General features: G+C 35.4%; 1 protein-coding gene and 1 long non-coding RNA gene across 17 annotated transcripts in view; one reads left to right on the top strand and one right to left on the bottom strand.

Moving 5' to 3' along the window:
• Window positions 1-10879, top strand: part of LOC113921827 — a 59068-nt gene extending 48189 nt beyond the window's left edge. The window contains exon 3 of the long non-coding RNA XR_003519827.1: window positions 10758-10879. This is a non-coding gene — a long non-coding RNA (uncharacterized LOC113921827). The remainder of the gene's footprint in view (window positions 1-10757) is intronic.
• ERC1 (ELKS/RAB6-interacting/CAST family member 1) overlaps window positions 1-25071 on the bottom strand; it is a 560596-nt gene that overhangs the window by 196080 nt on the left and 339445 nt on the right. The window lies entirely within an intron of this gene.

The raw sequence follows: 25071 nt of genomic DNA, 5'->3' as shown, positions 1-25071 counted from the left end.
AGTCCAGGATTTATGCAGTAGAGGACTAATGCTGAAATGGGAGATCTTCTAGAAAACTCTGAAGAAATTCAGGACTAAAAATCAACATGTGTGAGGAATAGAAATGAGAAGCCAAAAATAAGGGATTTCACATTAAAGGTCTATCTTTTGAACAGTGTAATGCTCCTCCTCACTTTCCTGTCTTCTTATATACAACAAGCAGCTTGTTATTTTCCCCAACTATAAAAGGCAATTAAAGAACTCTGAAGGGATCTTCTCTATGACACTAACTAAACTAGCTGGGGAGATATAAGGGCTGTTTATGTCAGGGTTGGTGGCTCTGAATAAATTTTTAATTCTTGAATTTGGGGATAGCCTCCAACCTAACAGCTGAATCTATGCCCATCCATCCTAAAGAGATCTCTGCCAGTTGACAAGTTCTGCTTATGTATATAAAACTACTTGTCAGCTACACCATTCAGAGGAGAGGCTAGCAGAGAAGTAAACCTACAAACACCAACAAAGGAATCTCAATTCAGCCACCTCCTACAATCAACTCAGTTCTTAAATATAAATGACAATTATGGATCATCAGATATATATGATAAACCTCTAAAATGAGAGAGGGGCAACTAAGTGGCTCAGTAGATTAAGCATCCAACTCTCAGTTTTGGCTCAGGTCATGATCTCATGGATTGTGGGACTGAGCCCTGTGTGGGGCTCCACCCTCAGTAGGGAGTCTGCTTGAGATTCTCTCCTTCTCCCCCCACCCCCACTGGCATGTGCACACTTGCTCTCGCTCAAATAAGTTTTTAAAAAAATAAAATGAGAGAGACATTTTTAAATCTTAATAATTGAGGTAGAAGGAAAAACAATTCAGGAAACAAAACTTTTAAAAAAGACTTAATTCCTTTTCTCAGAGAAATTCATGAAGATATTAAAGCTACAAAACAAGATTTAGGAGGGCATGAAAAAGAACATTCAAATTATGAGAAAGTTAGAATCTCATTACCAAAATAAAAAAATTCAAAAGCAGTGAAGATAAAGTCAAGAGAATACCCCTAGAACAGAAGGAAGAAAACAAGTTAGAAATGTAAAAGAAAGTGAGGATTAATCTAGTGAGATCTCAAATCCAAATATTAGAGATTTTAGAAGACTAGTAAAAATAGAGAAAAGAAAATGATCAAAGAACTAATACTAGAACTTTTCTGAGCTTAAAGCAAAGGGGGAAAAACAGACATGGATATATTCCTAAACCCCGGAGTCTTCAAAGAAAGACTTCTGGTCAAGATGTTTTAGTAAATTCATGCTTTTGGGCATAAAATATATAGCAGTGACAGATAAAACAGAGAGCACTCTAAAAAGCTGTAGCTGGGATTAAATATAATCTAAACATATTTGTGGATCAGAATGGAACAGAAGTAGAAAGTGAGATGCAGGGCTGGATACACAGCCTGCCTGTAATCTGGATCAGTAAGTAGGCTGGAGTGGTTCGAATTTGACTCCCATAGGATGATGGGACTAAAAGCAGTTTATAGGGGATATAAGCTCATTACTTAAAACTAGAAGCCAAAATTCCTTACCCCTCATCCTTCCCAATAATTAATTGCTCTCTAGGATTAGGGCACAGAGAATCAGGAAGACAGCCTCAAGAATAGAAACAGAACCAGGACATTTACTGGCTCTGTGAGTTGATCTCTGTAAAAGCTTCAACATCAGGAACCACCATTATACTGAAAATGTTCATGGTACCACTATTTTTAAGTGCTCTTAACTAAATAATCTATGTCTCCATCAACATTACAGAAATTATTAGATGGATAAGTGCTAGATAAATAGGTGATACAGTCACGTGATATAATATAAATAGCACAAGACTGAAAGAACTATTAACTACATGTAACAAGTGGAATAAAAATGTAAAGTGAAAGAACTTAGACACAGTATTTACTTTATAATTCCATTTTAGATAATACAAAAAGAGGTAAAATCAATATATGCTTTTAGAAGTCAGAATGCTGGTTACTGAAGGGAGGGGAACACAAAGATGGCTTCTGAAGACGGTAATACTGTGTTCCCTGAACTGGGACCAATTTACATGTTTTTCGACTTGTAAAAATGTAGTCCTATAAGTGTAGTGTATTTCAAAAACGAATTTAACAAATAAGTTACTGAAATTAAAAACAAAAACTAAATTAAGTGTGAGACTTATCACTGAACATAGTTGAAGACAGAATACATGAATTGGAAGATAGTATTAGGAATTCACTCAGAACACAGAAAAGAGAGACAAGGAGATAAAAATAGACAAGAGAAATTAAGAGACATGGAAGAAAACTGAGAGACTCTAGTATAAAGTCCACTAGGAGTTGCAGAAGAAAAGAACTCTAGAGAGACTGGGGAAAGAATATTTGAACAGGTAATTGTTGCTAATTTCCCAGAATAGGAAAAAAAATGAGTTTTCAATTTTAAAGCATTGCTGTGTGTCTTGTATAAAAATGAATAAAAATAAAAGTTCTGTCAACATTTAGGAGCTGGAGGCTAGAGGGGAAAAGAAGTAGAGAGAAGAGTAGAGATACTGACGAACTTATTTTGCATAGTAGCTCATCAGAGAGCCTATGAGGCATTGACAGAACAGCAATTACAGTTTAAGTGCATGATTCAAAGTCACACAGGTAACAAACAGGAGTACTGGGACAGTGAGGGAAGGCAAGCAGAAGTGTAAGTGAGCTAAATCTTAACATTTGTAGCAAGGAGTCAGTAAGAAAAAACAGTATTGAAACTAGAGTAATGAAAAAACTTCAAAAAGAAAAAATAATGTACTCTAGGAGATCGAACGGAGGCAGAAAAGGTAGTACTGTTGCTTTCCCTTTTAAGTCCTTTTGTACTATGATTTTGCACCATAGTCATGTAGTATGTTAATTATATATCTCACAAAAGAAGATAATAGAAAATGTTGGTCCTCTAAAAAGTGAAATTGCTGTTCCTAGTTACATAATAGAGGATGTTGATTCTCAGTCACAAAACAAAAGATATTACTTAAAATTTCAGCATTGAGTCCACTGCTGCTGGCTCTAGGATTCAAATATCCCCATCTCAGATACGTGCACCCCTATGTTTCTAACAGCATTATTTACAGTAGCCAAATTATGGAAGCAGCCTAAGTGTCTATCGAAAGATGAATGGATAAAGGAGATACACACACACACACTCTCTTCTCTCTTTATTATTCAGCCATAAAAAAAAATGAAATCTTGCTATTTGCAATGACGTAGATGGAGCTAGAGACTACAATGCTAAGTGAAACAAGTCATTCAGAGAATGACAAATACCATGTGATTTCACTTATATATGGAATTTAAGAAGCAAAACAAATAGCTAGGTAAAACAAGGAAGGGCACATTACACATTTAGAAAAGGAGAGAAACATACGTAATGACACAGGGAAAAGAGAGCTTAATATATACCCAAGAACAGCACTATCCATTAGAACTTTTACATAATGTTAGAAATGTTCTTTATCTGTGCTGTCCAATATAGGAGTCGAGGAACAGATCTTAAAATTTTATTTAATTAAAAAAAAAGATTTTATTTATTTATTTGACAGAGAGACACAGAGAGAGAGAGGGAACACAAGCAGGGAGAGGGGGAGAGGGAGAAGCAGGCTTCCCGCTGAGCAGGAAGCCTGATGCGGGGCTCGATCCCAGGACCCTGGGGCCATGACTTGAGTCGAAGGCAGATGCTTAACGACTGAGCCACCTAGGCTCCCCAAAATTTTATTTAATTTTAATTAATTCAATTTGGCGGGGAGAGGCAACAAGAGAGGGGGAGAGAAAATCCCAAGCAGGCCCCATGCCCAGTGAGGAGCCCAACGTGGGGCTCGATCCCAAGACCCTGAGGTCATCACCTGAGCAGAAAACAAGTCAAACACTTAACTGACTAAGCCACCTGGCACCCCTAGTTTTAACTAATTTAAATTTAAACAGCCAAGTCTAGAGGCACCTGGCTGGCTCAGTTGGGAGAGCGTGTAACTCTTGGTTGTGAGTTCAAGCCCCATGTTAGGCATAGAGCTTACTTAAAAATAAATAAGTAAATAAAAAAGATAAATAAGTAAATAAATGAAATGTGAGGATATTTAAAAATAGATAAATAAATGACCAACCATGTCTAGAAATTGAAAAAGTATGGCAAAAATAAGGAATGTGATGTGAAGAAAGGACAATGTGAAAGGCTGGGGAGATGAGCACAAGAGAGATACTGAAGTGCCCAGGACACGTTGCCACATAGTTAATTTTTATCTTGAAAGTCAGAATGAGCAATGTGAGGCCTTTAAGTAGTCAAGAGACCGTATTAGCTTTACGCTGAGAAAGAGCACTCAAGCGGCAAGTGGCATAGAACTAAGTGGGAAAAGAATAAAGACACATGGGTAGAAAACTTGCAGAAACACAGCAGAGAAAGAACAATACGTAAGTTTATGCAGAAGTTGACCTAAGAGAAGAGGATGGCTTTGAGTGATATAATACAATTAAGTGGAAATAATGATTAAATGGAGACATAGCTTCATGATTTTGAGGTGAGAATGAGAAGAATACAGATTTCTGGCTTGAGAAACTGAATAAATAAACATTCACTGAGACAGAAAAAAATAAATAAATAAGTAGCTCTGTCTCAGCTTTTATAATTTGCTTCCAGTGGGAATTGTTAAACTATTCTCCAGTCTCTTTAAAGGAGAAACCAAGCATACCAGAAAATAGAGGTCAAAAGTCTTGGGAGCTTTTAGCTTAAATCATTGTTGACTCCTCCCTTTCCTTCAGAGTCCACATATCCCTTTGTCATTAAACCTTCTTTCATTCTACCTCCTCAAGTTTTCTTCATTGTCTACCTCTAACATAACCCTAATTCATTATTTCTTCCTTGGATTACTTTAACATCTCCTTTTTTAGTATCTTAATTATTCACATTTTCCCCATTCCTCAAGCAGGTAAGATTTATAAGAGTAGCATTAGGTGGCAAAAAGAAACCAAGATCTGTTCCTTCCCATTTATTAGTATAACTTGCAAAATTACTCTCACTTTATTAGAGCCTCAGTCTCCTCAATTATATGAGTACACTGAAGGCAGCTTTCTCACAGGCTGATGAGGCTTCTTCCATAAATTAACTTAACACAGTATGCACTCAGAAAATGTGAAACAATCTAATAATATTATTATTATTAGTGGTGGTGGTGGTGGTGTATTTACTGCATCTTTTTGCATACCAAATAGGATTTCATTCATAGAAGGCTATCATTAAATATTTGTGTGATATGTAGTTGATTTGGTTTAGACTGCTACAAAATTATTTTTGAGATATTAGAGATATATATAGAAATTGACAAAAAATACAACTTTTTCTAAGATTTAAAAAAAGCTACCTTTTAAACAGACATCTATTCATTTATCAAATGAACTCTTTAGGAGTTCCAAGAATGAAAAAGGTGAGAACCCTCCCTTCCTCCCTGAGAACAGAGACTGTGTCTTATTCACAGTTATACTGCCGGGATGTAAAAGAGATCCTAACACTGCTTCAAGACGCTTATAATTTAATAGAAAAGAAAACATGCACACAGTTAATTTCAGTTGGTGGTAGAAAATGACAAGCAGTAAGAGAGGTTCAGATCAAACTCAGAGAAAGTGGTGACTACTCCCTGCTGTGGTACCAAATTGACAGAGAAGGGTGGGGGAAGGGAAAGAGAAAAAAGAAAAACAGAGGGAGGAGTTAGGGAGGAAGAAACAAGATGAAAGTGAGGTACTAAGGGCCAGGGAATGGTCAACAGAAGGAAAGGACCAGAGAAAGAACTGAGAGAGCCTGAATTTTATCATGAAAGCAATGAATAGCCTTTGGAAAATTTTAAGGGGAAATGACATGACCATATATGTGTTTTAAAAAGTAGTTATCTGGAAGAAACAGAAGAAAAGTACTAGCAAAGGACAAAACTGTCAGAGTTTTGTTTATTTAAGATGATGTTGCAAAATTATTTAAGATGGTGTTGCAAAAACTAAAGCAATAAAACATGAGAACAACTGCTACAGGGAGAAATACAATATGCTGTGGACATATAATTCTGAAGATCAGTAAGACATGACTGAAAAAGCTGTGGGGGGCAAAAGAAAGTCAGTCATTAGTAATTATTTACGGGTTTTTGCCTTGAACAACCGAGTGAATGGCTCACATTTATTATTATTGGATATACTGGAGTAAGAGTGGTTTTGTTTGTTTTTGATTTTTAAGTAATCTCTATACCCAACATGGGGCTCAAACTCACAACCCCGAGATCAAGAGTCACATGATCCACTGACTGAGCAAGCCAGGCTCCCCAAGAGTGTTTTCATAAAAGAAAATGCTGAGCATAATTTTAGCCATGTTGAGATTGTTGGAATGTTTAGGAGGTCATTTACAGTTGGTTGCTGATACAAATGTTCAAAGCTTGGAAGAGAGACGGGCTGGATGGAGTAAACAATGTATGTGTGTGTGTCAATTTGTACTTGGAAGTCATCAGCACATATACATGGTAGAAGCCATTAAATAGTTAAAATTACTTGGGGAGATAATATCAGGAGCGGAAGTAGAGGAGAAGAGAAGAGAACTGAAAATGGACTCATGGGGAGCATAAACCTTAAGGCAAAGAAAGAAAAAGGAGCCCTTTAAAAAATGGCCAAAGAGGTAGGAGGAAAACCAGGATAAGTAATTAAAAGAACCAAAGATCAATCTCCAAACAATGTGAAGAACTTTCTATAGAAGAATTTATTCCAGCTAGATTCATTTAAAAATCAAATCTGAAAAGCAAACATAATGAAGAAAGTTAAAATTATAACATTCTTTTTACTGAATTGCCTTCTCCTTCTAATGTTAAATTTACAGGATTCTGTGAAACATGCCCTCATTTATATGCTTAACAATAAAATCAGTTGTCTTGGCTTCTGAGGGTTGTTTTCCTATAGCAGAAAATGCTAGTTAAAAAGAACAAGAAACAATGCCAAACTCAGGGGTTACCAGACAAGATCAGCAACGTTGACCAAACAAACCTCCAGACATAATCAGTTGGCAACTTTTTTTATCCTCTAATCTAGTTTAAAACAGTACACTGTAGGTTCCTTGAAATTTATCAGTGGAAGCTAAACAAGAAAAGACCTTGACATTTTGGAAATGTGCATCAGTACAGACTCCAAGAACACTGATGCAAAGTGCTTTTATTCATATTTTCTTTTTAAAAATGTAGTTTTCTGTTTCTTCCTTATCAATCTCCTAAACTACTACAGATAAAGAAAAAATGGAAACCTGGATGGGTATTAATAAGATAATTTGTTAAAACTTTCCAAATTTCATGTTCTGCCTAAAGCTGAAAAGGGAAAGCCAAAGAGCTTCTTTATGAATACCAAAACGACAAGTTTTTCATTACATATTAGGATACTGTTCTATCAAATATTTCTTGAAATCAGTGGACTACTTTCAAGCCATCAATCAATCTTTTCATTAGTATGATCATAAATGCCACAACCACAACCAATAATGATAATAATTTAATTTTCACAACAACCCAAAAAGGTAGATGTGATTATCTTCATTTGAGATAGGAAAGACACAGATAAATTAACTTGTTCAAATTTACATAGCCAAAAAAGTGGCAGAGATTTTATCTCTAATTTTGACCTGCGTCTTTAAATACCACTACTACCAGCAAAAGTATGATTACTAAAAATGACAATTTAATGTGATAGACCTGTAAATCTAAGAATCAATGTACAGAAATACTATTAATGGAGGAATTTGTTAAATATCTCCACAGTGATGCAATCAGCAAAATCTAATATGCAGAGCTAAGAATTTGTTCTGTTTTTTTTTTTCAACAAACACACTGAAAGAGGTAGAAAAGACGGACGGGTAACTTAAAAGAGAGTTAAGAGACTTGTAAGCTAACTGCAATATGTACACTGATTTGGATGCCAAGCTCCGTAAGCTATAAATAATCAAAATGACAAACCATTTAAGAAAGAACCTGGGAAATATTAACATTAACTTTGGTGACATTAATATTTTCAGTTGTGATAATGGTACTGTTGCTATGTTTTTTAAAAAGAATTCTCACCTTTTAGAACTATATACTGAAAGATTTAGGATAAAATCATATGATGTCTATAATTTGCTTCAAAATAAAACAGAATGGGAGAAGTGAGGATATAGATAAAATAAAATTAGCCACAAGTTGACCACTGTTACAGATGAATGATAGGTAAATACAGAGATTCACTGTTCTATTTGGTCAACTTTTGAATATGTTTAAAATTTTCCACAGTAAAAAAACAGCCCATGTCTTAAACACTGGAATCACGTTATTATTTGAATTACAGACCAAGTATCAGAAATTTTAAAACCATCTTATACTTTCATTTGAGTGGCTTAATTAAAAAATAGTTACAAAAAACAAAAAGTTAGTTGCCAAAGCAAAGGAAGAAACATAACTCTTCTTGTCTAGTAGAAGGTGACATTTCTGGAACACACACATGGCTCAGCTGGTTAAGTGTCTGCCTTTGGCTCAGGTCATGATCCCAGGGTCCTGGAATTGAGCCCTGCATCAGGCTCCCTGCTCAGTGGGGAGCCTGCTTCTCCCTCTGCCTCTGCCTCTGCCTGCAGCTCCCCCTGCTTGTGCTCACTCTCTGACAAATAAATAAATTAATTAAAAAAAAAAAGAAGGTGACATTTCAACTCATCATAGAAAGTTTTCCTGCTGTGAAGAGTTTTGGTTACAAGAATGTTTATAAAAGGAACATTGAGAAATACAGAGTATCATATATTACCAAAATAATATTTAAGTTTTACTACATATAATTATTTTTCAATTTTAGAGACTTTCAAAGCCCACCAATATTCTGTGTTTAGTACACATCCAGTAATCAACTTTAAAAATTTTTGTACATTTACATCAAGTTGCCTACTGTGCAGGACAAAGCGTATGTGTATGAGGGGCTGTTACCAGTGGAGGCAGAGTATGTAAAGGGGGGACAGATGCATAAGCTATTAAATACTTCACTGTTGTGAAACCTGGAAAAAAAAAAGGGTTAATGGAAGTATAAAGTGAATTTAGGGTTATAAGAGATTCACTAGCATTCATAATGAAAACAAAACTGAAAGACTTAAACTTTAAATATGGACACTGCTTTTAATTGATTTTGAGATTGTTAGAAAACGTTTTCAGAAATCAAATAGGAGTAGCTGGGGGTGCCTGGGTGGCACAGTAGGTTAAGCATCGGACTCTTGGTTTCTGCTCAGGTCATGATCTCAGGGTCATGAGATCGAGCCCCACGTTGGGCTCTGCGCTCAGCACTGAGTCTGCTTAAGACTCTCCCCTCTGTCCCTCCTCCCTGCACACACCAGTTCTCTCTCTCAAATAAATAAATAATCTTTAAAATAAGAAAAAAATCAAATAGGAGTAGGTAATAATTCTGATGTCTAACATAGCATACAATATGTATCAGATAATTTTTTAATGGAAGGAAAAGACATATATAGAGATTTTTATATGTGATAATACCTTTTAAAGATATGCACAAGTTACTGTATGGAAGCTTCAAAGGAAGAGTCAGCTCATTAGGAATCTGAAGAAGGGGAGATCACCAAGGAGATGATATACATATTTATCCCAATCACCTTGTAAAAGGTGGCCATAGTTAATTCTCTGCAACTAATTCTCTCTCTCTCTCTCTCTCTCTCTCTCTCTCTCTCTCACACACACACACACACACACACACACACACACACACACACACACGCACATGGACTTTGCATTCAAATCCTACTTCCAATGCTTTCTCTATGATTGGATTATCCCCAGTGACTGTGACTAAGACTTCTGACTTGCTACATCCAGAGTAAGATAACATACATTCCTCTTTGGTACCCATGAATGACATGTTACACTTCTGACAAGTATCCAGGAAAGTCTACCTGTTAACCTCGAAATGTATTCTACTAAAAAGTAAAAATCTTGGCAGGCTCCAGAGTGAGGCATGCCTACTGTCTGAGTTCCTTTCCCACTCAGGCACTGGTCAGACTTTTGAGTTCATTATTACCTCATCAGTATGTCTTTCAGTTCCAATGGTGAGAGAAGACTAAACCACTCACTAACAGCCAGACTTTCTGACTTCTCTAAAGCAAAAGCAAATCCATAACAGACGGATACTTTTTAAGCCTACTATGCCCATTTATTCATTTTAATTTACTGGATCAATTAACTCAACCCAGAATAGGAAACAATTAACACTAGATATGTGATTAAACAGGCACCGCTCAAATACTCTATTGCCAGAATTAAGAGTAAGAAAGTCAAGAAGTAAGCTGGGGGAGATAAAAGCACTAACCTACTTTTGATATAATGCTAATACTTGGGTTCAAGTCCGACAGAGATTCAGAAAAGAGATTCAGAAGGTAAAACAGCAGAAGTGAAATCCTGGTAAAAGCAATGAAGTATCCTAGGAAGTAGAAAAGCTATAGGCCTCAAGATAAGAAGTAGTTACATGTTGCACATTTAAAATGAGGAATATGTGTGGTTTTTTGGTTTGTTTGTTTTCAGAGAAGAAAACAAAAGTAATCAATCCTTCTAAGCAAAAATATTTTCCCAGTGCCTTTTCTATTTTGGAATGTGGGTTCAAGTCTTCAATTTTTCTCTGGGTAAAATGTAGCCATAGTTAAATCTCTAACCAATCTTAATTGCTAACTAATTTACCTTTTCTGTCCATACTCAGAGAGAAAACTTCTAAGAATACTGAGAAAACAGGGGCGCCTGGGTGGTTCAGTCGTTAAGCGTCTGCCTAAGGCTCAGCTCATGATCCCAGAATCCTGGGATGGAGGCCTGCATCGAGCTCCCTGCTCCACGGGAAGCCTGCTTCTCCCTCTCCCACTCCCCCTGCTTGTGTTCCCTCTCTCGCTGTGTCTCTGTCAAATAAATAAATAAAATCTTTTAACAACAACAACAACAAAAGAATACTGAGAAAACAGATTTTAGACATCAACTTAAGAGAATGTATTCTAGATATGACTGTGCTTTCCTTAGACAAATACAGCATTTGATTTCCTACTTACAGTTTACAGTATACATGGAACAATAAGCTTTGAAGTCTTTTCCAAATGGTGTGACAGTAAAAGAATCATAAACATTGACCATTTTTTACACTGAAATATAATTTTATTTATTTACATATACATATTAGAATATAAAAGTGCTTTCAAAAGTTATAATATGTAAGTGTAAGTAGTTTTTATCTTCAAAGTTAATAGCTTACCTTGGCAGGAAGGAAAGCTAATACTCAAAGTGAAGGCAGAACACATTGCAAGTAACTATAAATGTGGTATCTTAGGTTGTAAGCTTTCATTTTTCTATCACCAGCCTCATAATTCAAGTCATCAAGCGTGCTGACATTAAAATCAGAATTATCCTACACTACATACTTATGTCCAAAATTATCTGTCAAAGTTAACTATTCATATCAGTTTGGGCCCTCTTTTTTTTTTTTTTTGAAGATTTTATTTATTTATTCATGAGAGAGAGAGAGAGAGAGGCAGAGGGAGAAGCAGGCTCCCAAGGAGCAGGGAGCCCGATGCGGGACTTGATCCCAGGACTCTGGGATCATGACCTGAGCCAAAGGCAGACGCTTAACCATCTGAGCCACCCAGGCGTTCTGGGCCCTCTTTTTTAAGATACAAAATCACTTTACAAATGTAATTTTTCCTATTGTGATGCTGAAGAAGGCTAGCAATAAGAAGAGAGATGCAAGAGAGAGTAGGTTTCTCAATTCCTAGAGTTTTCTTTTTATCAATCTACTATTAAGGCATACAAACTCATTAATTTTTAGTCAGCAAGACTAAAACCAGACATGAAAAATGAAGTCAGGGATAATGGAATTAATCTAGCAAAATCTGGGATAATCTGGCTGTTCTAAAATGGGAAAACTGGGGTGCCTGGGTGGCTCAGTTGGTTAAGTGTCTGACTGCTAGGTTTTGGCTCAGGTCATGATCTCAGGGTCATGGGATCCAGCCCCACATCAGGCTCCATGCTCAGCAGGGAGTCTGCTTGAGGATTCTCTCTCCCCCTCTCACTCTGCCCCTCACCTCTAAAATAAGTAAATAAATCTTAATAAACTAAAGTAGAATAAAATAAAATAGGTAAACATGTTTGGCAAACTGGAAAACCAAGTTAGAAATGAAAATTTAGAAAATATAAACATACCCCAAATGGAAAAATGCTACTGAGGCAAGCTACAGCAGCTTTCACTAAGGATAAAAATTCAGATATGGAAAATTTTATCAGTTGAGAAGAGGTGAACTTAAAAACAACTGCTGATAATTATGGAAATATCATTAGTGAAGATGATTATACTGGAACTCAACACCCATCTTTCTGGAATGGGGTTAGTATAATGAGTGTTTAATTCTTAGGAATTTCTTTAAGTACTAGATCTTATAAAGAGGGGGGAAAAAAGATAAACCAGTTTTGTTTATTCTCACTGAAAACTGTATACTTGAGAATAAATGAATGTGGATGTTGCTTGATATGGTGGAAAGAATCCAGGGGCAATCCAAGTTGCAGATCTAGTCCCAGTTCTGTCACTAAATTGGCCTTCTGACTGTGCAGAAATTACTTAGCCATTCTGAATGCCTCTTTCCTTAAATGTAAACTAAGAAAATGGAAAGGAAGAGAGGAAACCAACCTGCGCTGAGAGCCCACTATGTACACCATGAATTCTTAGTTATTTTCACATGTTGATAATACTCCTGTTATGCTTACAACAACTTTGTGAATTAGTATTCTTATTTTCATTAAGTGATGAAAATTGATTCAAGGAGACTAATTTGCCCAAAGTCACACCTACAGAATAGACAACAGAACCAGAATGTGTGCCTAGCTCTATTTGACTCTGAAGTCCATGATTAAAAAAAATATTGCACTGCCTCTTAACAGCCTCAAAAGGTGTCAGTAACTTTAATTCTCTATGGATTTCTAATTAGAAACAGGCCATCCCTTTTGCCATTTTCTTATTAAAGACCTTTCTTCTAGCATACTGACCTAGCTCCCTGACAGGTTCTTTCTGCCCCAATCTCTATTCCCCCTCATCTACTTCCCATTTTGTGACCAGAGTGATCTGCCAAAGAGATACAAACTTATTTTTATATTCTTGCATAAAGGCTCAAAATATAGGAAAAAATGCCAAAATCTTTGGAAATACATATGAATGTTTTCATAGCGTTGCTTCCAACTTTCCCTCCTAACCTCGTCATTCCAGTCATAAGCTACTCGCTATTGCCCATTATCAAAAGATTAAAAGGACTAGTAGAAGACAAATAAAAAGCATGGAGCACTGGGTGTTATACACAAACAATCATGGAACACTGCATCAGAAACTAATGATGTAGTGTATGGTGACTAACATAACATAACATAATATATATAAATAAATAAATAAAAAGAAGTACAAGAGTGAAGTATCATACAGCCAAAGGGAGGAGACAGCTTTAAGGAAAAGAATGGGGTGGTGGTAATTAGTAGGGTATAGCAAATACTACAGAACATCCACATAGAATGAGGACCAAAAAGATAACAGTTTGCTCCTTAACTTTTGTTAAGTAAACAAATTCTGCAATTTCATATTGAAAAGGGTATGTCTCCAGTTAGGTATTTTGCCCCAAATGTAGGTTAGAAATTCCCATAATTCCAAACACTGCATATGACAAATTCAGACCTAGGTCCCCCACTGCATCAAGTAGGTAGATATCAATTCAAGTATATAATCCTATATGAGCACAGGGACATTATTTCACTCTCCTGTAACAAACTTGCAAGAAGAGAACTGACTACTTCTCAAAGCATTAAAATACAGAAACTGCTCCGATCATTGGCTCTAAAAGGATTAGCACCTGCTGAACATGATATGGAAAGAAATAATCCCTTATTTATAGGAATATGCTATTAATGTGGGAGTGATTCTTAGTCTTTCATTTTATTAGCAAAAAAGGAGAGAAGTGCTTAATACCATAAAGTTGGGGGCAGTGAATTCAATAAACTTATGGAAGAGAAGTAGGAAATGTTAAAGGAAGATAAATATTTACTATACAAATACCCAAGTGTTATTTATAAAGGCTTCTAAAGCAACTGCATGCTTTCCCAGTGTATCACCTAAAACCACGGGTAAAAGATATTCTATTTTAAGTGCCCCTAGAGAACATTCATGAGGAATAGAGCATGCTTTAGAGGTCTCAAGTTTCTAGGAATGAAGCTACCTCGCCTTTAAATTATACTCTGAAGTGAAACTGATAATTCAAAGCAGAAGTGGCATTTTCTACACTGACAATTCAATGAATAATTGATTAAATAAAAACCATCATTGACAATCAGGATCCACTGGGTTACGTGCACCAGGCAACTGCTACTTTTACAAGAGAAACCTGTCTCACATGAGAATATGTAGCAAAAGAAATTTAAGTCTGAGATAAAGTTACATATATTTATAGCAAAGTGAAGGTCAATTGTTTCGTGTTAAGTGCTGGAGGAAAAAAGACTCAGAAAATAGGAATAAATTTAGCTTGATAACAGCAGGAGTAGAAGGCAATCAAGTACAGTCAATGCTTCTTATTCATGGTAGTTATAATGTATAAAGCAGCTGCAAACACTGAATTAGCGAATACTGAACTTTTGTTCCTAAGGAAAATACAGTGTTAAGTTTGGATAAGCCTCTGGCTACAATAGTTTCATCAACCAATCAATACATAACTGTATTTTATGTGTGTTCTTGTTCACAGGTATCTTACTAAATATATGTTATTGTTTCATTAACAATGAACTCATCACCAACAGCACTGTATCTCATGCCTGAATGGAGGTTCACGAACACGTATTTTCTCCATAAGATCCATCACAGCTTTTGTGTCTTAGGAACACTAAATGGTACTTCATGCTAAAATGTGAAATGTGGCCGAAGCAGAACATGAAAAGGACAACTGTTTGGCTTGGGAGCTAAAAGAAGAAGGCAAAACACCACCTTGTTCAATCTCAGGTGGTGATGGGCATGTAGGGGGAGTCAAAAAGTTTTGCCATTCTGTCCATGTCCACAAATGATTCTGAAAGTGTCATGAGTGTTGATTTTAGAGTTACAAGTAAATTTTAGCAGGTAGGTGAATTTGCAGAATTTATGACTAATGAGGGTTGATTGTACTTGTTTCTCAAATTTATTAAATGAAAACAAACCTTAATTTTCTACCCAGTCAATCCTGATTCCTCTTAGAGTGACTGTGATCTGAAAGGGTCTACCTTTTCACTTTTAGTGAAGTTTTCACACTTTTAGTTTAGGAAATAAGCAGGGTAGCTGCACATCAAGAAACTAAATGGACAACAAAATACCTATTCACTATGCTTCAATCACATCATCATAAATTCCTGAGTAAGAACATGTAAATAAAATTGTGGGTAAAATCAGTAAAGACTGAGTTTACGAATGGATCTGAAAAAGAAAGTGGAATTTGTAATTCTTTACATCCTCGGATTATAATCCATGATAAGGATACTCTTTTGTCAACTCTAAGGTGGATTCATTCCTAGTGGATTCTTGAGATGGAAAGGCTCAGAAAGATACAGGTTTGATTCCTGGTCATGTGTATTCTTCCAGCAACTGTAACAGCTTGACTGTATATATGAATATTCTACCCCTGATTTCATGTAGACAAGTTTGTCTCTTAGAGAAATAAAAATGTGCTCAATAGTCAGGAAAGGAGTGGAAGAATTTACTAAGTAGAGATATGGAGAAGTGGTATCTTAATAAATCCCTAAAGTTTTGAAAAGAGATACTGAGAGTTTGCTTTTCCATTACAAAGGCCTATGAGTGAACACAGCTGCAGTAAGGAGCCTAAGAAATACAGGGCAGATTTTTTTTTTTTTAAATTACCATTCTAAGAAAGGCAATGGGTATTGTCTGTTCTAACAGTAGCATAACCTTCCTGCCCCCTCTCTCCATTCTTTCAAAAACATTTATACGCCATGCAATGTTCTAGCAATGTGCTGGAAATTACAAGATAAAAACAATATATGGCCTTGATAAATTCAGGACCTATATGGAAGAGACTATAGGGAAAGAAGCAAATAAAATATAATATGTTTTATCTGTAATATCTCCAAACTGGAAATAACTCAAATTTCTATCTATGGTTGAATTGACAAATTGTTGTATAGTCATGGACTTGGAACACTACAGAGCAATGAGAATAAATGAACTCAAACTACATGTAGGTGTGGCAGAAAGCAAGAAAGTGATTCTGAAGATCTAAACATACCATATTAAGAAAAATATTTTTGTGTGGGAGGAATATGAGGAGAGGAAATAGAGACAATGAAGAATTTTACGTCAAAGATTCACCGTCTCCAAACTATACGCCAAGCATTATGGCAGGCAATATGAAGCATGCAGTACAATGAGACAAGATCACTTAGGAGGCAATTAAGGAAATTCAAGCAAAAATCATCATGAAGGTACAAATCACAGTAGTGACAGTTGTGCTAAAAAGAGGACAAGAGAAATCAAGTATTTTAGAGGCAAAAGGACTAGGTGCTAAAATGGTTGTGAGCAATGGAAGAGTCAAAGACAAGTCCCAGAATCATTCTGGAAGGAGTAGGAGGTATTATTGTTTTCTTTGCAGTATTTTTGTCCCATTAAAAGATTCTTAAAGAAAACAAGACAAACCACCTCTTTAGTGTTAGCCAAGCCTTGCAGCCACAAAAAAATTTCTGAAATAGAAATTGTAAAAGTTACCCCCAAATATTTTTGAATGTTCTATAAATTGGATAGTTCTTCCATATCATATAGGTAGAATGGGATACAAACAGAACGCTACAGACCTACTGCATAATTGTATATGTTGGAGTCTACGTGTAGAAACTATGTTTATAGATAAGGCAGCTAACAGGCAGGCTGACCTTATAAGGAAAATACTTGAAAACCACTGAGGTGTTAAAACATCTTCAAAGGGTTAGAAATGCTGGTCACCAGAACAAGAACACAGTAATATATCCATTAATTTAGTGCTGCTCTAACTATAGTAAAACAAGTGAAACAATATAAAATATCAGAATGTTCTGCATTTGAAAATGAAAGTATTATTATAAATGAAACTTTTCAGTAAGATAGAATGCAATGTGTGTGTGTGTGTGTGTGTGTGTGTGTGTTACATGTTTAGATATTTCACTGAATTGAGCAAAGGTCATCCTAAGACTTATGAGAAAAATAGGCAGCAAGTTAACTCTAGAATAAGTTACAGTGCTTGAGTATGCTTCTGACTATGAATTCTTGTAACATTTCAAAGAAAAGTCTAGAGAATAATTAGATTAATATCCTACCAAGTCAATTCAAATCACCTGAAGTCATGTTCTATTCTTTTAGTCAGTAAATATAAAAAGAGGGACTTTCACAGCTACACATTTAGTTGTGTTAGTAATTTATCTTTTATAATTGCTGGCCATCCAAAGAGGCAGAGAGTGGACTAGGTAATCTGAAGCACTCCCAAGCAAACTGATACGGAGAAAAAAGATGAATATTGTGTACAGGATACAAAATTTTAGGAAGAGAAAAAAAAGAATTGCATTTAGGACCTCTTCAATTCTTTGGAGTTGGAAACCTATGCCCAAGGCACAGAAATTTCTAGGGATAAACTTGTCAGCAGTCTTTTCTAATTTGACACCTTTGATAAGCAAAGTTTTATCAAGTCTTTGAGGTACAAATGATTTAGAAGGAAAACCTAGTAAAGTGAATATGGAAGGAACACAAGACATTTAAATATACTGTAGTGATGTACTTGTTATTTTATTTATTTATTTTCTAATATTTTATTTTTTAAAGTAATCGCTACACCCAACATTGGGCTTGAACTCACAACCCTGAGATCAAGAGTCGCATGCTCTACCAATTGAGCCAGCTAGGCACTCCTGTACTTGTTATTTTAAAAAGTGGATATTATTTTGTGTACATACACATCACTAACTCAAAATTTCTTTACAGAACTTCCCAGAAGCTATCACTAGCTAAATTTTAGTGGCTTTTAAATACATCCCATTTACAAACAACACACACACACACACACACCAATCAATGCAAGACTGCAACATACATGCCTGATAACATATGAACCTGGCTTAAGGACTGCTTGTATCAGTCATAGATTCTGAATAAGTGTTTTACTCAATGAAGCACTGTAACTGCTCTTATATGTGTGTGATGTGTGTATACAGATATATATTAGTTTCCAACTCATGATCATTTTTTCACCGTCTGGTAATATAAGAGAAGTCACTGTTACAAAAATCAGGCCAGGGTAAAGGACTCCTTCCTGCTAAACCAAATGGTTCACCCTGCCTCTATATTCACATTTACAAAGAGTGGAATAGATAACAGACATTCTGTGACTAAGTTTCATCCCTCTAAACATTACCTCTCAGGATTTCATCTTACAGGAATAAAGCCGGCAGAAAGAATGAAAGAACTCTAAAGGAACTTGCTATTTACTTACATGTGTCAAATGCTGGCCGGTGTGTATATGCTTTCCCCATACAATTTCTTATTTCAGTCTCCTAACTCTACGAGACAGCATTTACCAGTTTCATATACATACATGAGGAAACTGAAATCCAGAGTAAAATAAATGCCAAAGGTCACACAGTGAACATTACATTTAGTTTTAACTTGAAAGCTCAGGCTTTTATCACAACATTAAGGAAATACTTAAAATATCACATAGGTAATACATTCTCATGGTTAAAATTTTTAAAAATTATGTAAAATTATGTGTATGTATGTAGAGTGAAAAATACCCCTCTAACTCTTGTCCAACGTTTTGTCCTCCACTGATCCAGAAAATAGTAAGTGTGTGTGTGTCCGTATATGTATATTCTTATGCCTCCCTCTTTTCAACCAATGACAGCATTCTACGCACACTGTTTTCCATTTTGCTTTTTTCATTTAATAATAACTAGAATTTCAGATGCATATGCCATCTAACCCTACAATTCTACTTCTGGGGCTATTATCCTACAGATATATCTGCATACATGCAAAATACCTTTTGTACAGGGTTATTTCTATCTTTATACAAATTTTGTATTATTACAAATTTATTACTATTTTGTAGTACTGTATGTAAAAGAGCTAAGTATTAGAAGTGACTTCAATGCCCAAATGAAGAACTAATTGAATATAGTACCATGGAATACTATAGTACTGGAGGAGAAAGAGTAATGATATGGAGATATCCCAAATATAAAAATAGGTCAGCAAAAGTTTAAAAGATAGATAATGTACAGCAGGCCTGACAGTATGACGAAATACACACTCTCATGCACAGCTGATGAGAGCCTATGTGGTAGAGCCTTTGTTGAGAACAATTTAACAACAGGTACCAAAATAAAATATGCATTATGATTTGACTCAACAATTCCATTAAAAAATCTATTCTAGAGAGATATGCTTACATGTGAAAAGATGTAAGTATAATAACGTGCTCTGCAGTTTGGATGCAATACTGCAAAACTGGAAATAATCTAAATGGCCTTCAGCAGAGAAATAATCTTAAAAATATAGTATAACATCTATATAATGGAACACTAACAAGTTGTTAAACAGAATAGAGAAGATCTTTATGTTGACATTGAAAAATAACCATGACATACTCTTCAGTTAAAATACAAATTGCAGAACAATGTATTTAACATTTCATTTACATACATAAAATCAGAAAAACAAATGTAAAATAAAATGAAACAAGAACTCTACCCCCATCACAAACACATAAACAGACACACAAGTATCCTATATGCTTTCCCATTTCTACTAAATAAAGATTTGCTACTCTGAAAATGAAAACTTATTATAGTTAAGTAAAGACATACAGAATTTAAACACACCAAGAACATCTTTGTGTTGGCCAAAAGTTTAAACACAAGAATCACATTATTAAAATTCCAAGTCCTTTATTTTCCAATGATAAAACTCAATTTGTGATGTTTCAGTGGCGATATGAAAATGTCATATGTAGGAACATAAATGAAGACAAAACCTGAAATAATACCTTGTTACAGTAAATGCTTGGGATAAAATCCAAGTGATACTTTTAGTAACATAAGTTTATGGAACTAACCTGCTGTAAGTATGCATGGATGCTAATTGGTAAATTATTTGAGAGGAAAGAACAGGTATCCCATACAGCACCTAAGACTGTTTTGCATACACAAAGGGCTCAGAACATAAATGGCAAAAAATAATGTTAAGAAACAGAAACTCTGTAATACAGAAACTCAATCTGAGTCACGTAATAACAGGCAATCATGTTTTGGGGCTTTTGAACCAGTAACCAGATCAGAGATGGGATAAATGATTTAAATTTTTTCTATTCCGGATGTAAAGCACAGCAGAAAGCAAACCAATAAAGACTCAATGCTATTCTTAAAGCACACATGCAAAACTTATTACCCATATATAATATAAACAATATGGGATAAATTAAACATCAAAATTGTTTTTAAGTTATAATCTTCACATAACTGGATAATATTACTGTTGACTTTTAAAAATAGGCAAAATGGACATTGACTTGACACTAAGGGATGAAAAATGAAGAAAATAATCACTGTGGAATAGAAAATAGCAGAAATAATAAGACAGCAATCATAAAGCCAGCATCAGTAAGTCCAAAAGTCAGGAACACAGAAGAAATATGGGCTTAAAATTCTCTTCTTTGGGAATTTTCCTCCTTTTGGTTGGGAATGACATATTCTGACAATTACTTCCACGAAGGAAATGCTTTTCTATAAATTCTTTTTCAAAATTACAAAGAGCTGAGAATTACACAGTAAATTTTTGGCAGTTAACCTTGGAGAGACTGTTGCTTGGAGCTGCTACACCCAAACACTAAGCTTCTCAGCAAACAGGGCCTGCTGCGGCCCATAAACTAATCTCTGTGGAGGGCCCCACTGAGAGACCCGCATGTTCTATGGCTAGTGCCAACACCCTTTTCAATACTCCAAAGGTTCCCTTGCAACTCTGCATAAATTGCCAGTTTCTCTTGGCTCCAGAGACAGCTTCACCTGCAGGGTTTCATTTTTCTGTTTGACACCTTAATGTTGATTTTCCTATATACTACAAAAGAGCCCTCTCCAGTGCTTCTCACACAATTACACAATCACTCCATTGTAACTTGGGAGAGGATTAATGATTGGGTTTTATTTGATTGTAGTTTTGATTAATCCCGACTTTGTTTAATTTGTGACCTCTGCTGGAATCCCAAGGGCTGGGAATTAGAAAATGCACACTGTACCACTGTACTCTGAGTAGTTTGAGCTTGCCAATTTATTTCATGCCTCATTAGCCACAAAAGCTATGAAATTTTAGTCCAAAACAGCTTCACATTTTTTCAGGGTATGGGTACAAAATTCTGTAAGCTTTTCATTCTGATTTAAATATAGTAAGCCAATAATTAAATCTATCCTGATTATACCCATAGGGTCTTAATTCCAATTGGCAGGTATCTCAGTAAAATAGCAAACCTAGGCAAGTCATATCATGAGGCAGCTGTCCTGACTTCCCAAGGATTAGAATTAGTTTTTGTGAGGGTTGAAAAAAAATTACTTTTTAGAATGTAAAACCTAAAATATCTGTTGATTAACTTGTCCTTGGAATTCAAAACAAATCTATACGAAAAAATTTAACCCAGTTTGTATTAAATCTTAAAGGTATTACATCATAGAAAAGGTGCTGTAGGTTTTAGTTACTTATCATTTGAGAATCAGGTATTTGTAACATTTTATTAAAATAAATTTATACTATACAACTCTATATAAATAAAAACGTTTTCTTTTGAGGTTCCCAGAATCAACAGATTATTTATAAGAAATTATAAAAGATGCCCTTTTTATGACACTCAATTCTGCTAGTTGATTAACTTAAAAAAGTTGACTACAGAATGGAAAAATTACACATATAAATGTACACTGTTTCACCAATTCTTATTGCAGGTGAGGTCCAAAGCTCACCATATTATCCATTGACTTAAACTGTGCATTGTCTTTTTTGTATCCTGTCCAGTTCATTTTGTTAAAGTAGGACTAGAATTTAAAGATTTTTGAAAGCAATTTCAGTCTAAAACACCTTTAGATTTTAAAAATTCCCCCCAAATTTAATAATTATCTTTTCACCTCATTCAACAATGATTTTTAAAGGACTTCCCTATATCCTCTTCCCACAACATTCAGCTTCAGTTTCATAAAAATATTTGGTCTTACAAATGTCATTGGTTTCATTAATCATAAAAATACTTATTTCACTTATTCTTGATATTATAATTGACAATATAATTATATTCTTGACATATATGAAAACAAACATGACTAACATAGCAATCATACAACTCAAGAGGTTAACTGAGATGGGCAGGGTATATTTGAGAGTAGTCTACTATCTGTTCTACCATTCTATTAGGATCTTTAACAATAAAATGAAATTAAAGTGAAAATAAAGCCTCAATTAATCTAACAAGTATGTTAAGGATTAAGGAGAAATTGATCAGAAGGGCTTCTTATATAGCCTCAAAGTGCCCATAAGTGTAAAAAAGATGTTTACCATTTAAACTGTGGATCTGTGCTTCTAGAGATAATATAATTATTATCAATTTTATCAAGTGATGAGAGGTAGGAGCCATGACTCCCTTTCCTGTCTTTCTGTAAATTCCATTACACCATCTGTCTCTTATCTTTGTCTGTCTCTCAATGTACCAAGTCTAGAATGTAAATGAATAGAATATTGTACAGATAGAACAGCACTAGGAAAGGAAAAATCCTATCTTATTTTATATATACATATATAGTCTTACTGTAATGGGGTATTATCTCTGCTGTATGTTTGAGAAAGGCATCTTTTAAATTAAATTTTCTTTTGGGGCACCTGGGTGGCTCAGTTGGTTGGGCGACTGCCCTCGGCTCAGGTCATGATCCTGGAGTCCCGGGATCGAGTCCCACATCAGGCTCCCTGCTCGGTGGGGAGTCTGCTTCTCCCTCTGACCCTAACCCCTCTCATGCTCTCTCTCTATTTCATTCTCTCTCTCAAATAAATAAATAAAATCTTAAAAAAAAAAAACTAGCTTTAAAAAAAATAAATTTTCTTTTGTCATAAATGAGGCTTAATATTTTTTTAAAATAGTTTTACTGGCCAAATGCATTTCCACTTTTGTGAGCTGCTTATTTATATTTTTTGCCTCCTTTTCTATTAGGACCAATGTTGCCATTTCATAGATGAAGAAAACAGAGGCCCTGACAGGTTAACTTCCTTAAGGCTCTATCCCTGAAGTGAGAATCTGGGTATCTTTCTAATACAATAGGTGTATAGAAATACTGTGGAAATACTGATCGGCAGTTTATTAGCATGTAGGCTCAGAACACCCTCTAGCCCACAACCACCACCACAAACAAGGAAACAAAAAGGTTTTTAAAATAACATTTGTTGGGGCACCTGGGTGGCTCAGTCGTTAAGTGTCTGCCTTTGGCTCAGGTCATGATCCCAGGGTCCTGGGATCCAGCCCCGCATTGGGCTCCCTGTTTGGCAGGAAGCCTGCTTCTCCCTCTCCCTCTCCCCCTGCTTGTGTTCCTTCTCTCGCTATCTCTCTCTGTTGAATAAATAAATAAAATCTTAAAAAATATAACATTTGTTATTTTTTGAAAAAATACTGAAACAGTAATGGGATACATCAGAACATTTTTGATCCTCTTTATACATATTTTGTTCAATTGGTAATAAAGTTTGAATTACATATTGGAGGGGACTAGCTTATTTTCACTGAGTGGTTAGTGACTCTAAATGCCTGACTCTGGTCTTATCATTCTAACTCAGCTGAAGATTCTAATATGCCAGGCAAAATAGTGTTATTTTTCTGAACAAGAGACTCTGGTGGACACTGTTAGTTGCCTATTCAATACCTATTCCATTGTCCTTGCTTTCTTTTACTTTTTCTTTTTTAAAAAAGATTTTATGTATTATTTGAGAGAGAGAGGGAGAGAGCGAGATACCAGCAGGGAGAGGCAGATGGGGGAGGAAGAAAGAATCTGAAACAGATTCCACACTGAGTGGTGAGGCTGGTGTGGGGTTTGATCCCACAACCTAGAGATCATGACCTGAGCTGAAACCAAGAGGTGGACGCTTAACTGACAGTCACCCAGGCCCTCCATTTTCCTTGTTTTCTAATGGAATCTAGATCTTGAATCACAGAGTCCCTGCCCAACTAAAACATGATTTTCTAAGCTCCTTTGTCAGTAAGAAATAAAAGGAAATCTAGTGGGTGGGTCTTTAAGAGCTAGACTCATTTGGAAAACACCTTTTGCCCCTTGTATGTGTCTTTGTCTGTAATATGCCTGCAAAGCTGCAGTACCCAGCCATTTTGCAAACATGCAGTACCCAGCCATTTTGCAAGCATGAGGAGAAAAGCCATGTACTAAAGAATAGTGGGAAAAAAAGAATGAGCCCAGACCCTTTCGGTATCATGGAACCACGAAAGTTGTACTGGACTGCCTTCCTCCATACTTCTTGTTAGGTGAGAAAAATAAAACCTTGTCCTATTACTATTTTCTTATACTTTTATTGGAATAGGGACATCATTTGGATTTTAATTAAAAATGAAAACAATACTAAATTATATTAAAGTAACCTATCAAAAGTATTATTGAGAAAAGTCAATCTAGCATTTACATGTCAGATAGTTTAGAGTTGAGAAAAGCGTTAGGAAGACAGGTTGCAGTTATTCAGGGATAACACACTAAATGCTAAAATGCAAGTGGCTGCAGAAACAGAAAGGATATGAAATCTAAGCGACTTTGCAAGTAAAATATCTCAAAACAAATTCAATTCATGTGAAAGGATGGACCAATTCATAAATATGGTAGAGGATTCAAGCCTAAAAATAAATGTAATTTAAGAGAGAGAAGTAATTATTTTAGGAGTGAGGAAAGAATCAACCAAAGTCAATATATAAATGTTCGTGGGTTACAAG

Source organism: Zalophus californianus, chromosome 9 (genome assembly GCF_009762305.2).
Source record: "Zalophus californianus isolate mZalCal1 chromosome 9, mZalCal1.pri.v2, whole genome shotgun sequence".
Classification (NCBI taxonomy): Eukaryota; Metazoa; Chordata; class Mammalia; order Carnivora; family Otariidae; genus Zalophus; species Zalophus californianus.
This window is presented reverse-complemented; position numbering and strand designations above follow the sequence as displayed.